At 56.4% G+C, this 13,302-nt stretch overlaps 1 protein-coding gene and 1 long non-coding RNA gene across 6 annotated transcripts in view; one reads left to right on the plus strand and one right to left on the minus strand.

Moving 5' to 3' along the window:
* Positions 1-13,302, minus strand: part of GMDS (GDP-mannose 4,6-dehydratase) — a 434,734-nt gene that overhangs the window by 93,066 nt on the left and 328,366 nt on the right. The gene's annotated exons all lie outside the window — the stretch shown is intronic.
* The window catches only part of LOC106504294 (uncharacterized), a 31,927-nt gene continuing 28,716 nt past the window's right edge, over positions 10,092-13,302 (plus strand). The window contains exon 1 of the long non-coding RNA XR_014809440.1: positions 10,092-10,223. This is a non-coding gene — a long non-coding RNA (uncharacterized LOC106504294). The remainder of the gene's footprint in view (positions 10,224-13,302) is intronic.

Raw genomic sequence — 13,302 nt, forward strand, 5'->3', positions numbered from 1 at the left:
GCCCGGTGAGCAAGCATGCGCCCCAGAAACGCAGCCCTGCGGGCCTGCAGCCGGGAGGAGGGGGCTTCTCTGGGTGAAGGTTACAGCGTGGAAACGGCCTCCTTGGGGGCGCGGGGCGGACGGCGAGGAGGGGAAAGCGCCCTCCTCGTTTCAAACACAAACTGGTCTCTTCAGGCTGCTCACCCTGCATAATGAACCAGGGAAGCAAAAGCTTTAAACCTGTTAAAGGAGCAATATTAAGTTTGGTATAAATATAGCTGAAATAATCCAGACAGTTTTATGACCTTACACCCCAAATAAAGGTGAAATGCTGAATTCTTTCCCTAGAAATAGTGGTAAACACAGCTAACAGATGGAAGAGCTGAATGGAAATTTCAATAAAGAAGGCCACAAAGAAGCATTTGTAAGCTCAGGGGTGCACGCTTTAAAAAAAGAAGTTGAAAAATGGAACTTTGTTTTATTTTGATAGGGTGCCAAAACAGTACTGCATTCCTTAAAACGCGAATAAAGGATCGAGTTAGACTGGCCTTCTCAACACCTCTCCAAAAGCCCCCCTGGGTCTCATTTTGCTAGGATGACTATTTCTATGACAGGTGAGGGAATAATTTCGCTGGGTTCGGTTACACCCGGGCCCCTGTGACCCCCGGGTCAAGAGAGCACGGGCTAAAGTGACAGCGTAGATCACTGCCTGCTCAGGACCAGGGGACATGGGCTGGAGCCAATGATTCTGACACCTGAAAGGTCAGGGCGACGGCAGAGAGCGCACGAGGCCTGCGCCCCGCGGCTGGAGCCCCGCGGCGGGAGGGAGGGGCCCGTTTCCTGACCCGGAGCCTGGGCGGCCCGAGCGGCCCAGCATCTCCAACAGGCCCGTTTGCAAAACACGCCATAAAGCAGACATCCCGCCAGCGCCCCGGCCGCAGGACGAGAGGAGTAAGAGCGAGCGCGGGGGCCTCCGTTCACTCTGCTGCAGCCTCGCGAGGGAGGCCCAGGCTTCTGCCCCGGCTCCACGGTTCCTGCTGTCCCCGGAGGGAACGCTCCCTTCCTGCCAGCCAGGAAGAGGCCTGCTGACGTCCGCAGTTCAGACCTCTGCGAGGCGGCGACCGGAGGCCCGACCGGCGTGCGCCAGGCCTGCACCAGCTCCACCAACAGAACTTGGCCCCTTCGATTTTTTTTCCTTTAAGGCAGAAAAATGCTTGAAAATGTTTTTCCAAGCCCAACACGCTGGGCCCTCCCGGTTCAGGTTTCCTCCTGCTGTGCCTGGCCTTTCAGGAGGCTGCCCTGCCCGGTGCCGCAGCTGCCACGGCCTCCCAGGCTGTCCCTGGACCCACCGCCCAGCGCACACGCCAGGCTGGCCCTTCTCTGGCAGGTCTCCCTGGTGGCTACTTTCCAGCCCGGACCCACGGTGCCACCCACTGGGAAACTTCAGGATGGGTGTCTCCTGCCCTGGGCCCCCTCCGACCCAGAGTTCCTCCCAGGCCCTGGCCCCCGCTTCTGACCCTGAGACCCCTCTGACCCAGAGCCCCCCTTCTGACCTGGGCCCCCCCCGACCCAGGGCCCCCCTCTGACCTGGCTGCCCTCCGACCCAGGGCTCCCCTCTGACTCTAAGCCACCCTCCAGCCCTGGCCCTGCTGCCGCAGACCCGGTGTGGTCTCCTGACTGCTGCTCTGGAGCTGGGCAGCTGCCTCTGAGGGTCAGAGCCCGGGAGCCTTCTGCCCCAGGCCCTTTCCAGACTCGACGGAAGAACCAGGAGCAACCTGAGAAGCTTCCAGAGATGACGACCTGGCTGCGGTTTTCCAGGACACAGTGGACTAGATGCTGTGGGGACGTCCGTCCGTGGGAGGCTGCCCCGGGACAGGAGGTGTCCTGGCCATGCTCCTTGGTTGCCCCCGCCCCCAGGCCCATGAGCCGCCCTGTCCCTCTGACCCAGAGAGGACAGTAACACCAGCGACGAAGTTCACACCTCTGAGGGTCATGGACGAACCAGGCCACCAGGCAGCTGGCCTGGACCTGCCACACGGCACAGGGTGGTCACCCAAACAGGTTTAGCACCTGCTCTACGTGCAGCCAGTGCTGCTCCAGATGAGAAGATATTTTGAGGATAAGTAAAAGCTCTGTTTTCTAAATAATAATTTCTGATCTCTGGAAATGTGTGACACGGGCAAATCGGTCCCCTGTGGGGAGGGTGACGACATGAGTGGCCCGAGGTCCTGTTGGGACCAGCCAGTCCCAGCACGGGGGACACAGAGATCCCATAACTGCAACACCTGCTACCAACCAAACGACTTCCAGGGGATCCACTGCACTGGCGGGGTCTGGGGGACACAGAAGGGCCTGTGTCCCTGTCTCCAGCCCCTGGGACATTCAGCCCGTCCGAGGAGCCTGGGCCATCAGACAGAAACATCCTGCCTTCCTCCCCGCCCCCAGCCCGAGCCGCTCCATCCGCCTGCCCGGCAACGTGGGCGGCCCTCTGCTGTCCCCTGCCATCTTCCTCCCTGCCCAGTCACCTCATGTGGATCCGGCGGCCACTGGCCCCCAGGGGCTGGACCCTGCTACACCGTCATTTCAGGAAGCAAAATCTGCCGTGGTCCCTGGGTTCCAACGAGCCCAGTGGTTTTGGAGACTTTCACAGTTTTATGGTATCACAGCAGGAAGGATTTGGGAGCATGATCTTCTAAACCAGCAATTTTTCCCCCCCTTTGGTAAAGGCTGATTTTCAGCGAATCCCAGCTGTCCTGCAATACTGATGAGCAGGGTGGAACAGGCTAACTTCAAACACAAATCCTGTCCCACCACCCGCGCCAAGGCCAACAGGCTGAGCAGCCCTGGCTGTTGTGCTTGGATCAAAGCACTTGAGAGCTGCAGGCTTGAAATAGAGCCGATTTCATTACGAGTGAAATTAATTCAATGGAATTCTACTGAAACTGCACGGGAGGAAAGGGGACTTGGCCTGGTGGAGTCCAGACTCACAGAATTGGGGCCAACTCTTTCATTGACTTCCTTACTCCAACTCAGCCCAAAGACATTTCTAGCAAAAGACCTAGTTACATGTATAAAAAAGCAAGAAGGAACAACAAAACGCCCAAACCGAACTTCCAAGAGTCACCACTTCTAGATGCGCAGACCCAGACACAGTAATCTCCACACTTCGCCAACATGCGTTTTCGAGGTTATCTTGGGCAAGGACAATTATCATTATTTTTCATCTCTGTAGAGGCCATGAAATGCCCCCAAACCTTAATCTTCTAATACCCTCTTTGACAGTCTCGGTTATCAGGACCAATAAAACTCTGGAGCCAGTGGGAATATCACGAAACACCGACGTGGTACCACCCACAGCAGGGGACCAAGAGCCAGAGGTGCCTCAGACTCAACATCGGACTCTGAAAGTTGCCGATTTTAACTCCCTCTTGGCAAGGAGAAGGTGGCTAGGACGGAGGCGATGCGGGGAAGTCGCATGCCCGTCAAAGCGAAGTGAAACCTTTTCCAGAGCAAGGTTATTATGCGCTTGCAGGGCGCCTGCCAGGCCCTGCCGCACCCCTACTCCCGCCTTCCTCCCTAACCCCCAGCCGGCGGCCCCGGGCCCTGGCCAGGGTGTCTCCACCGCCTGCCTGGCCAGCGTGGGCAGCCTCCGGCTGCTCGGGTTTGGGTTTGAGTTCGTTTAACTCCCAGATCCACGCTGAGAGAGGCCCTGCTGTTTCCATCAGAAAGCGGGGTCGGCGGGGAGAGAACTGGCTTGACGGGCACAGCCTGGGCCTGAGGGCACAGTTCCAAGACTCTGGGACGCTGTCCCCAAAGTAGGACGGTGCGGCCTCGCTGGACGCTGGCTCTGGAGCTGGGGCCCCTGAGGGGCAGGGGGCCCCCGCGCCCACACCCTGGGCCTGACCTGATAAACATCAGAGGAACATGAGACGCACAGGTCTCGAGCCGCTTGACTGAAATGATCCAAACGGCAGGCACAGACTCTGGAACACGCACTCGGACACCAGGTGTGAGCCGAAACGAAACGCACACTGCACCAAGCCAAGGTCGCCTTGTTCCCTAAGAAGTGCCATCTGTGTCACCCAGGAGAGACAGTGATGGCGTCACGACGGAAAATGCACTGAAGGCATCGGTGCCGCCGCCTGACCACGCAGCTCGGCTGGGGCGCTCGCGGGAACGTGCGCCTCAGACACACACGCTCGGAGGACACCAGGCGCCTTGGCTTTAGCGGCAGAAAATGTTAACCTGCCAAGGTCACCACCTGGGACTTACAAGTCTTGCCCCTTTCCGGGGGTCGACGGCCAGCCCTGGATTTGGGATCATTAGGCAGGTGGTCAGGCTGGATGGGCCAGTCTTAAAAAAACAAAACCCTGGAAACTTCTCACCCTGACTCAGGGCCCTGACACCAGTAAAATACTGGGAAGTTCAAGTGGCTGTAATAAAAGTTATACTTTGCATCCTACAGGTGGGCTATTTACGACTGCCGACTTTAAAAAAAAGGACCCTCTAAGCAGGAATGATATGAAACGGAGTCCAGCAAAGCTCCCTTTCGAGTCCCCACAATCCTCCTTTCCCACCCCCGGCCCGAGCATGTCCAGTGTCTGTCCAGCGCTGGGGGGACCCTGGCTGGACGACGGCGAGCGGCCCAGGCGGGAGGTCAGGGCTCAGGGAGGTGGACCTTTGGCGGAGAGGCTGGGAGGCCGGCGGGACTCACCGCCTCGCCTCGTGAGACCGGCATCCCCCACGCCCACCACCGCCGCCGCCCCTTCGAGGGGCCACAGAGAAGAAAGCAAGCCGGTGCAGTGCCCACGAGGGGCTGGACTTTTGCTTCTTGTATGTGAGTGAGCACAGGGCAGCTGCGTCTCCCTTGCGTCACGGGTAAAACAAGCTGCTCCATCCCAGAAATGCCTTTCAGGTCCAGAGAGCGGATCACTGCTACACACGGACAAAACTGGGCAACTCGGTCTGAAACGTGACCATCAGAAACCACGCAGAGAGAAAAAGAGTTGGCCGGAGCTGTTTTGATATAGAAATAACCTGTGTTACAGCATGCATTTTATTCTCATAAACACTGACTTTTTAGTGTAGCAAGGCAAGGATCAAAATAAAAGCATGCTGGCTGAAGCCTCCAGAAAACCCCACAGGCTTAAGAGCTGAGCCATTAGTTTCCAGCAGAGACTTACATGAGCCAAACAGGGTTAGCAAAGCCATTCATGACCGTCTCTGGCCGTAACGAATCCAGACGCTTTATGACTGAAAAACACGACTAAAAACATGGTTTTATTTGTACTCTTAATAAACCTTCAGCATGAAGTACAAGTGAATAAAAACAGAGCTGTGGAGATGGTGGCTTAAGAAGCATTCTGACGAGCAGGAAGAAGAGCAGCTTTATCAGCTGGAAGCCTGATGTCAAGCACAGTTGTAACAGGTGGCGTCACAGCCTCACTGCCTTGAGGAGCCTAACCGACCAGGGATCCCGGCCACTGAGGCCCGCGATGGACTCTCGAGCTTTCCGATGCCTCAGTGACAGGCAGGAAATCCAGTCAAGGATGCGTAGCGAAGTCCTGACCTGAGGACAGCCCACTCTGTGCTCGTGGAGGTCAAGGCCAGGCACCCTGGGATGGCACCGGGCCTGGGCGGGGGGATGTGTGCTGGGGGGCAAGCCTGCATCTCAAAGTCTCAGCACAGCCCTGTCACCACACACCCTCTGTCACCACTGAGCTGCCATTAAAAACAAAACAAAACAAAACAAAACACACAAGTCAAGTGAATTTTAATGATGTTATTTAATCTAATATACCCAAAGGCTTATTACTATTCACAGAAACCATTGCTGAGATATCTATCTGAAGTTCTTTTTTGTACTTTAAAAAAAACAAATCTTTCTAGGGCTGCACCCACGGCATGTGGAGGTTGCCAGGCTAAGGGGTTGAATGGGAACTGTAGCTGCTGGCCTACACCACAGCCACAGCAATGCAGGATTCTAGCCCCTTCTGTGACGTACACCATAGCTCACGGCAACGCCGTGGAGCAAGACCGGGGATCGAACCTGCATCCGTGGAGCAAGGCCAGGGATCGAACCTGCATCCTCATGGATCCTAGTCAGATTCGTTTCCACTGAGACACGACGGGAACTCCTTGTACTCTTTTTGTTTGTTTTTGGTCTTTTTTTTTTTTTTTAGGGCCACACCTGCAGCAAATGGAGGTTCCCAGGCCAGGGGGTGGATAGGGGCTGCAGCTGCCAGATCTGAGCTGCATCTGTGACCTATACAGCAGCTTGGGGGCAACGCCAGGTCCTTAACCCACTCACCCTCATGGATCCTAGTCAGACTGGTTACCGCTGAGCCACGATGGGAACTCCTTTTCCGTACTCTTTGAAATCTAGTGTCCAGCTTACATTTATCGCGATCTCAGGCAGAACCGGCCCCGTTTCAGGTGCTCAGTAGCCCTGAGGCCGGCGGCCGCAGCCCTGCACGGCGGGGAACACACAGAAGCGAGGGGTCCCTGCGGCCTCTGCTCACTGGGTGTTACTGGCGGCCCCGGTGCTGACTCAGGGACCGTGGGTTCTCCATCCCCAGTGGCTCAGGACCTTGGCCTCCAGCTTGGGGACTGACGGGTCACTCTGCTCCGGAGCAGGCCCTGGGTCCCAGGGAAGCACGGGCACCGGGAGCCATCGTCCGGGAGCAAGCTGCTGCGACCCAGGGACAGGTCTGGGGGAGCCGGCCCTGCAGAGGGCAGCCGGGCCCCACCTCCGTTTCTTCTCACCAGCAAGCAAAGCATGAGCTCTAACCTTCCCAGCGGCTGCTCCCCATCGGAGGGAGGGGGCGGTCACACGTGGAGCACGATGCTGTGGACGTGTGACCAGGTGCGACTCTGTGCAGCCGGGGCGTCTGGGTTGGTCCCCCTGTCACTGTTAGGGTCACTGTGCCTGCAAAACACTCCCCCAAACCTTAGTCCTAAAAGTACTTTCTTCGTTCCTGGATGCTTTGGGTCGGCAGTGTGGACAGGGCTGTTGTCTGGGCCTGAGGTGGACGACGCCCAGGCTGGTGGCTGGACTCCCGTGTCCAGAGGTGTGTGTTGACTGCGGCTGCGAGCTCAGATTCCGAGAAGCGCGCGGGTGGCAACTGTGACTGCGGCCATCCAAGGACTGTGACCTGTCACACTGAGTGACGTGCTCAGACCTCTGAGCTCCGGCAGGGCCTGCTCTCTGCTCAAGCCTAGTCCCTCCTGCCAGGAGGTAAAACACGTTCCCAGGAATGAAGCCAGGACAGTGGTAAAGGAGCTGAAGGGCCGGCAGAGGCGTTCTCAGCCAGGAAGTGGAAAGACTAGACAAGCGTGAGATGTTGGACACGCCAGTGGGTACGGGGAAAAGGCACCCAGCAAGCATGCCAACGTCCAGGGCTGTCTTGGAAAGTCCGCCCAAGGGCACTCAAGGTCGCACCGCCTAGTCCGCACGCACGACGGCATTTTAGTAACTCCACGGGAGTGGTAAAACAATGAAGCCACAGACAGTTCAACTCAGTTCACCAAAGTTCATGGAATCACAACCATCGACGAGGCTGAAAACTATGATTCAGAAAGAGAGAAGCAGTGCAGGTGGTGGAGAACCGGGCGAGGCCTGCAGGAAGTGGAGCCCGCGGGGGAGGCACCAGTGAGACCTGGGGAGAGGAGGCGGGGCTGGGCTCGGGCCCAAGAAGCACTCGGAGGCCAGGCCGGCACTTGGCAGCGTCCAGAGGAAGGCTGAGGCGTGGGGGCAGGAGGGGGAGCTGGGCACCGCAGTCTCAGGGTCCACGCCCAGATTTCACCAGCAAACGCAGCTCGGCCTCGCCTGCTGGTGGGTGTGTGGGCCCAGGTGCTGCCACTTGAGCGTGGAGGCTGACAGCCCTCAGGGCAGCGCCACCTACCCTCCCGGGACACTGGCTTTTGCAATGAGTGCAGGAGGTCTGGCGCCTCCCAAACAAGACAGTTACTTGTGGAAATTACTACCATCAAGGAAATTTGTCCATAATTCGTGGCATTTTCCTCATAATTTTCTGAAAATTATAATGACTTCAGAGAGGAAGAAGGAAAGAAGGACTACAAATCACAAAAGAAAAGAAAAAAGAAAAAGAAAGACAGAAATTGAGTAAACTGGTGGTGTGCGTGATGGCCAGCCCAGACAGCATGAGCTGTCCCCAGCTCTCGGCCCATGGCCCCGCGCCCTGCAAACACCATCCCGCAGTTAACGCGTGACCCTCCAAACCCATGTGTGTCGGAACGAGAGTCTCCCACTTAATGAAAAGGAAAGGCTGACAGACCTGAGCATTTACGGCGTGCTTTTGGGGTATGCCTTAATCTCCCCCTTGGCTAAGCTGTCATCCTATAAATCAGGCCCTTAAGTTATCATTGTTATAGAAGCAATAAAAATAATAATAAAAGTACTGTGAGGTCAGAAAATGTCAAGAACAGTCAGAAAAATGAGAGAGACATAAAACAAAGTATAAAAGACCAGCTAGAATTGGAAAAACGCAGGTACTGTACCTCCAAGTGTATTCCAGCAGGAGGTGGCTGCACTGCTGTTTTATTTAACGAGGCTCCACATAAATCCCAGCTGCTAACCATGTGATAAGTCCATCTCCGCAAACAGGAGGCCCCATCCCTGGTCCCCGAGGCGGTTCAGTCCTGGCTGCCACTAACGGGAACCTCACCCACCAGAAGGGAGCCACAGGCCCTGAGACGCTCCTCGGGTTCACGGGTACGTTCAACGTTTAAACGTCAACTGGCTTTCCTGTTTTTTACAACAAAATTAACCGTAAGTCTCTAGACCCAAACACATGAAAACGGTAGGCAAGGAAGCCCCCGGTGCCTGACGTGTCTTTAATGTGAGGAAGGTAGAAGGACACTTTCTCCAATTACCAAAAAGAGAATTCAGCTCTAAAGAAGAAATAAAGTCAGTTTCACAAGTCGTCTGCAACGGGTGGTTAGACAAAAAGAGGGGTTTTGTGCGGCGCATCTTTTGCGGGACTCGCACCTCTGTAGGCTTGGTGACTGAGGTTTCCGTCCCCACCCACCCCAGGAAAGCAGGTGCGCACAGGCCCCTTGGGGGTGGAGCCTAGAGGGGTGGGGCCGGGCGGGCGGGGGGCTGGGTGGGTGGAGTCTGTGGGGCGAGGCCTGTGGGGGTGGAGCCTGCTGGGCGGGGCCTGGTGGGGGCAGACTTGATGGGCGGGGTCTGGTGTGGGCAGAGCCCATAGGGGGTTGGGCCTGGGGGGGGGCACTGCTGAGTGGAGCCTTGTGGGTTGGGGCCTGATGCGGGCAGATCCTGGGGGGGGGCCTGGTGTGGCGGATCCTGAAGGGGCGGAGCCAGTGGGGGCAGCAGGCAAACTTGGCAGGTCCCTACACTCTCAAGTCCCAGTCGCGCAGATGTCAAATTGGAATTCTAATACCCAGAGGTTAGAACTGGCAAGGAGAAAAGGCTTGGCAAACCGGCCAAACGCAGGCAGAGAGGAAACCGTGAGTCATGAGGCAGGGCCCAGGCGGCCCCCACCAGGGCGCAGTCGGGGTGCGGGGGCGCCCAGTGTGCAGATGGGTGGGGTGGGGGTGGGGGTGAGGGCGGGGGCGGGCTGAAGGACCCAGAGGGAGGGGCACAGGTGCAGCGTGTATCAGAAAGCAGGCGGGGGCGGGGGCGCACACATGGATTCCGGTTTGGGGCTTTTGTGTTGGTTCCTGAGAGGCGTGGGTGACTGCGATGCTGTCTCTGGCAGAAACGCCTGAGAAGATCTGGGGAAACTGGAGAAGAGGCCATTTCTGATAGGGAACCAGCCAGGAGGGCGGATAACAGGGCTGCGAGGGAGGGTAGCATGGCTCCAAGGAAGAGAAGAGCAGCCAGACTCTAGGCCCGCCCTCTCTGGGCCACAGGGCAGGAGCCTCCCCTGGTGCAAAGGCCTCTGATGCAACTCCGTGTTTTGGGTCAAATAATGTCCAAAAACCCTATGCTCGACTTAGTCAACCGTCCCGGGTCTCTGGCCTTTCCTTCACCCCCTCCATCTGGTGGCGCGTGATTGCTGCAGCTTCCTGGCACTGCCCGCCCGGAACCAGCGCGCAGATTAAAGGGCACGGCTCCCAAGGAGACTGCCCTCCGTTTAAGGTCAGCCACGGGCAGTCCAGCCACTGTGATCCTGACCGGTCAGCAACCAACCGGGCTTCCCACGACCCCCCGCAGGTTTGCTGTTCCTCGGAACGACCCAGAACTCAGCAAAGAACCCCAGGTATGTGAAGGACACGAACCAGGACCAGGCAATGGGGACACACAAAGGACGGGCCGGGAGGGTCCAGCTTGGAGCTTCCGTGTCCTCAGGACACAAAACCCTCCCACACATCGACGTGGTGACCAACCAGGGAGCCCCGCTGTGGTGCCCGGTGTTATTCCTGGGGGCTCGGCAGGCACCTGACGGGTTGAATTCTTGGCTATGTGCTCAGCTTCGGTCTCCAGCGCTCTTGTCCCCTGAGGCTGAGAGGCGGGTGACCTCCCCTGGCTCAGAGCCCCAGCCCTCTGATCCTGAGGGTGGGCTGCCCAGCACGGCGGGGCCCCACCCTGCGCTCTCCAGCAGCCCCCCCGGGAATCAGGAAGGAGCTCCTGCTGATGCCCAGGACGTGGCACCTCCGTCCAGGACAGAGGGACACGGGCCAGCTCAATTCTTTAGCGCCCTGGTTAACGAGACTGGACAGCGAAGTGCTCTCGGGACACCTTGCTGTCGGTGGCGCAGCTCAGTTACGGCTGCGTTCAAAAGAGTGCCCTGCGATCTCAGGCCTTCTTATGTCACACTCACATGCACCAGCTCCTATAATTAAAATGCCTTCGACGCACGCTGATGGCTTTTATTGTTTCCACCCACCTCGGATCTGTAAAGAGACGTTTTTCTCCGACTTCAGCACAGGACGTTGCATCTTCGAAACGTTCCCTCAGCCTCTCCATCAACACCCTTACCCACCCCGCTGCCTGCTGACAAAACCTAAACAGCACCGCTCAGCACGCGGCTTGGGAATCGTCTCTAGGGGCTGAGGAGCTGTTAAGCCCTCTGTCAAGACGATGAACCATCAATAAGTGACAACAGTAAGAGCTCGGACCCACTGAATGTCCTCCCAGGCACCCCCCACAAGCCCCCGAGGCTGAGGCCGGGGGTCTCTCGTTTCACAAATGAGAAGGTGCAGATGGAGAGCACCTGAAGCTCCTCCAAAGCGGCAGGAGGCGGGCGGGGGTCTTCGCCTCTGCCCTTTGACGCGAGGAGCTAACGCTTAACTGCCGTTGACTTATTGCGCGTCTTAACGGAGAGAAGGTAAATTATCTATAAAATTTCCAAATTTTTCTAAAATATCAAGGTTTTCAACAGTTATAACTGAAATTAGAGTTTTCTTCTGTACCTGAATATCACCGGGAACACGTGGTTTTGAGCAAACGTCACTGCAGTGACGGCCGTCCTGACACCTGGGGGTGAGGTGGAGCAGTTCCGTTTGCTCACAGAGGGGTGCTGGCTCCCTTTTACCTCCAGAGGCTGAGCGATGGTCCCCACAGATGCCCACGTGCTACCCCCTCCCCTGAGAAGCTGGGGCTTTACCCGGCACACGCGGCTGCAGATGTGACGAAGGGTCTAGGGTGGGGGGCCGTCCTGACCTCATCACAGGTCCTTCTGAGGGAATCGGGGGGATGGGAGAGGGCAGGGGACACAGGAGGGGCCGCGGCGACACGATGTGATGCGGAAGGCGGCCCGAGGCCCAGAGTCTGGACCTCTGGGGGCTGGGAGAGGCGGGGAGCAGGTCCCCCCTGGAGTCCCCAGACCCAAGACAGTAAACTCGCGTTTGTCTTTCTCGGCCGGCTCGCGCTGCCTCTGCGCAGTACCATAGACCCGGCGTTTCTCTCTGGACAGTGGCAGAGGGCGGAGGCCACGGCCTCCTCCTGGTTTGGAGCAGGTCATCTCCTCACCGTCTTCCTGCACTAAGCCCAAGGGGCATCCCCACAGCCGCCCCCTCATCTAAGTCCAGCTCTCTCCCCAAGGCCCACCTCCCAAGGTCACTGCCTGGGGCCCTGGCTCGGGCCACGGTGGGGGGGCTGTTCCCAGCCGCTAAGGGTGCTCACTGGTGTCGACAGCAACAAGAGCTTCACGTGCTTCCTTCCCGGGCAGGTGGAATTCCCGTCTTACCAGACTCACGATAGTCAATAACGCGGTCCTGGATGTTAAAAGTGGTTGAGATTTCAAACGTTAGCACCCCAAGAGAACAGACTCGGCTGCCGGGGGGGAGGGCTGGGAGCTGGGGGTTAGCAGATGCAAACTATCATACAGAGGATGGATTCACAACGAGAAAGTGCAGTCAGATCTTGTAATAAACCGAACGGAAAGGAAGAGAAAGAATGTACATATATATATAGAGAGAGAGTACGAATGACGGCATCACTGTGCTGTACGGCAGAGACTAACACGACACTCTAAGTCTACTCTGCGTCCATAACGTTAAAAAGCTCTGAGACTAATGTATCCTTGTTTGTCAGTTAGCTCTTAAGTAAAACAATAAAACCAACAAAAACCTTACTTCCTGTTTTTGGAATATAGGGTGCATTCTGGTATGTTTAGTGAAGATAAAAACTGAATACATTTTTAAAATTTAATGCTGTGTACAACATAGAGCCAAATTATACTGGTTTTTTAATTAATTTTTAAACTAAGCAAAATATTCCATGTAAATGATGTCAGAAATTAAAAAGTGCTAAAAGACCTGTAATAAAAAACAAACGTCCTTGTTCCCCGCTCCTCCCAACTTGCCAGACACTCCAGGGCCCCTTTCAACACTTTTAACCGTTTGCTAATTGTCGTTATACTTACTCTTTTATCGCTTGATGAATCCATTCTAGGCATTAACCACTGACGTCCTATTATACAGCACGAGGGAATTTGGAGCATGTTTTTTAAACCTTTTAAGAATTTAACCCCCCTTTCCCTCTACAGTTACTTTCCGAGTTTTGGTGAAATGCAGATTCCTAGGAGCCGTTGTTAACTTCTACGTCGGTACTATTCACTCCTGACTCAGCTGGTGAATCCCGACCTCAGCCCTTCGAAACCCCTTCCCTTTCCGTGCCGCCCTCGATCACGAGAGGTTCTCCTTCGGATGACTTTTGCTCGTACCTTTCCTCATACCCTTCGACCCTCTGTAAAGATGCTGTCCTCGGAGTTCCCGTCGTGGCGCAGTGGTTAACGAATCCGACGAGGAACCATGAGGTTGCGGGTTTGATCCCTGCTCTTGCTCCGTGGGTTAAGGATCCGGCGTTGCCGTGAGCTGTGGTGTAGGTTGCAGACG

The sequence above is a fragment of the Sus scrofa genome, chromosome 7, assembly GCF_054392235.1.
Source record: "Sus scrofa isolate SSC_HxYL_T2T_F1_AM1 chromosome 7, Sscrofa_HxYL_maternal_Yorkshire_Landrace_v2.0, whole genome shotgun sequence".
NCBI lineage: Eukaryota > Metazoa > Chordata > Mammalia > Artiodactyla > Suidae > Sus > Sus scrofa.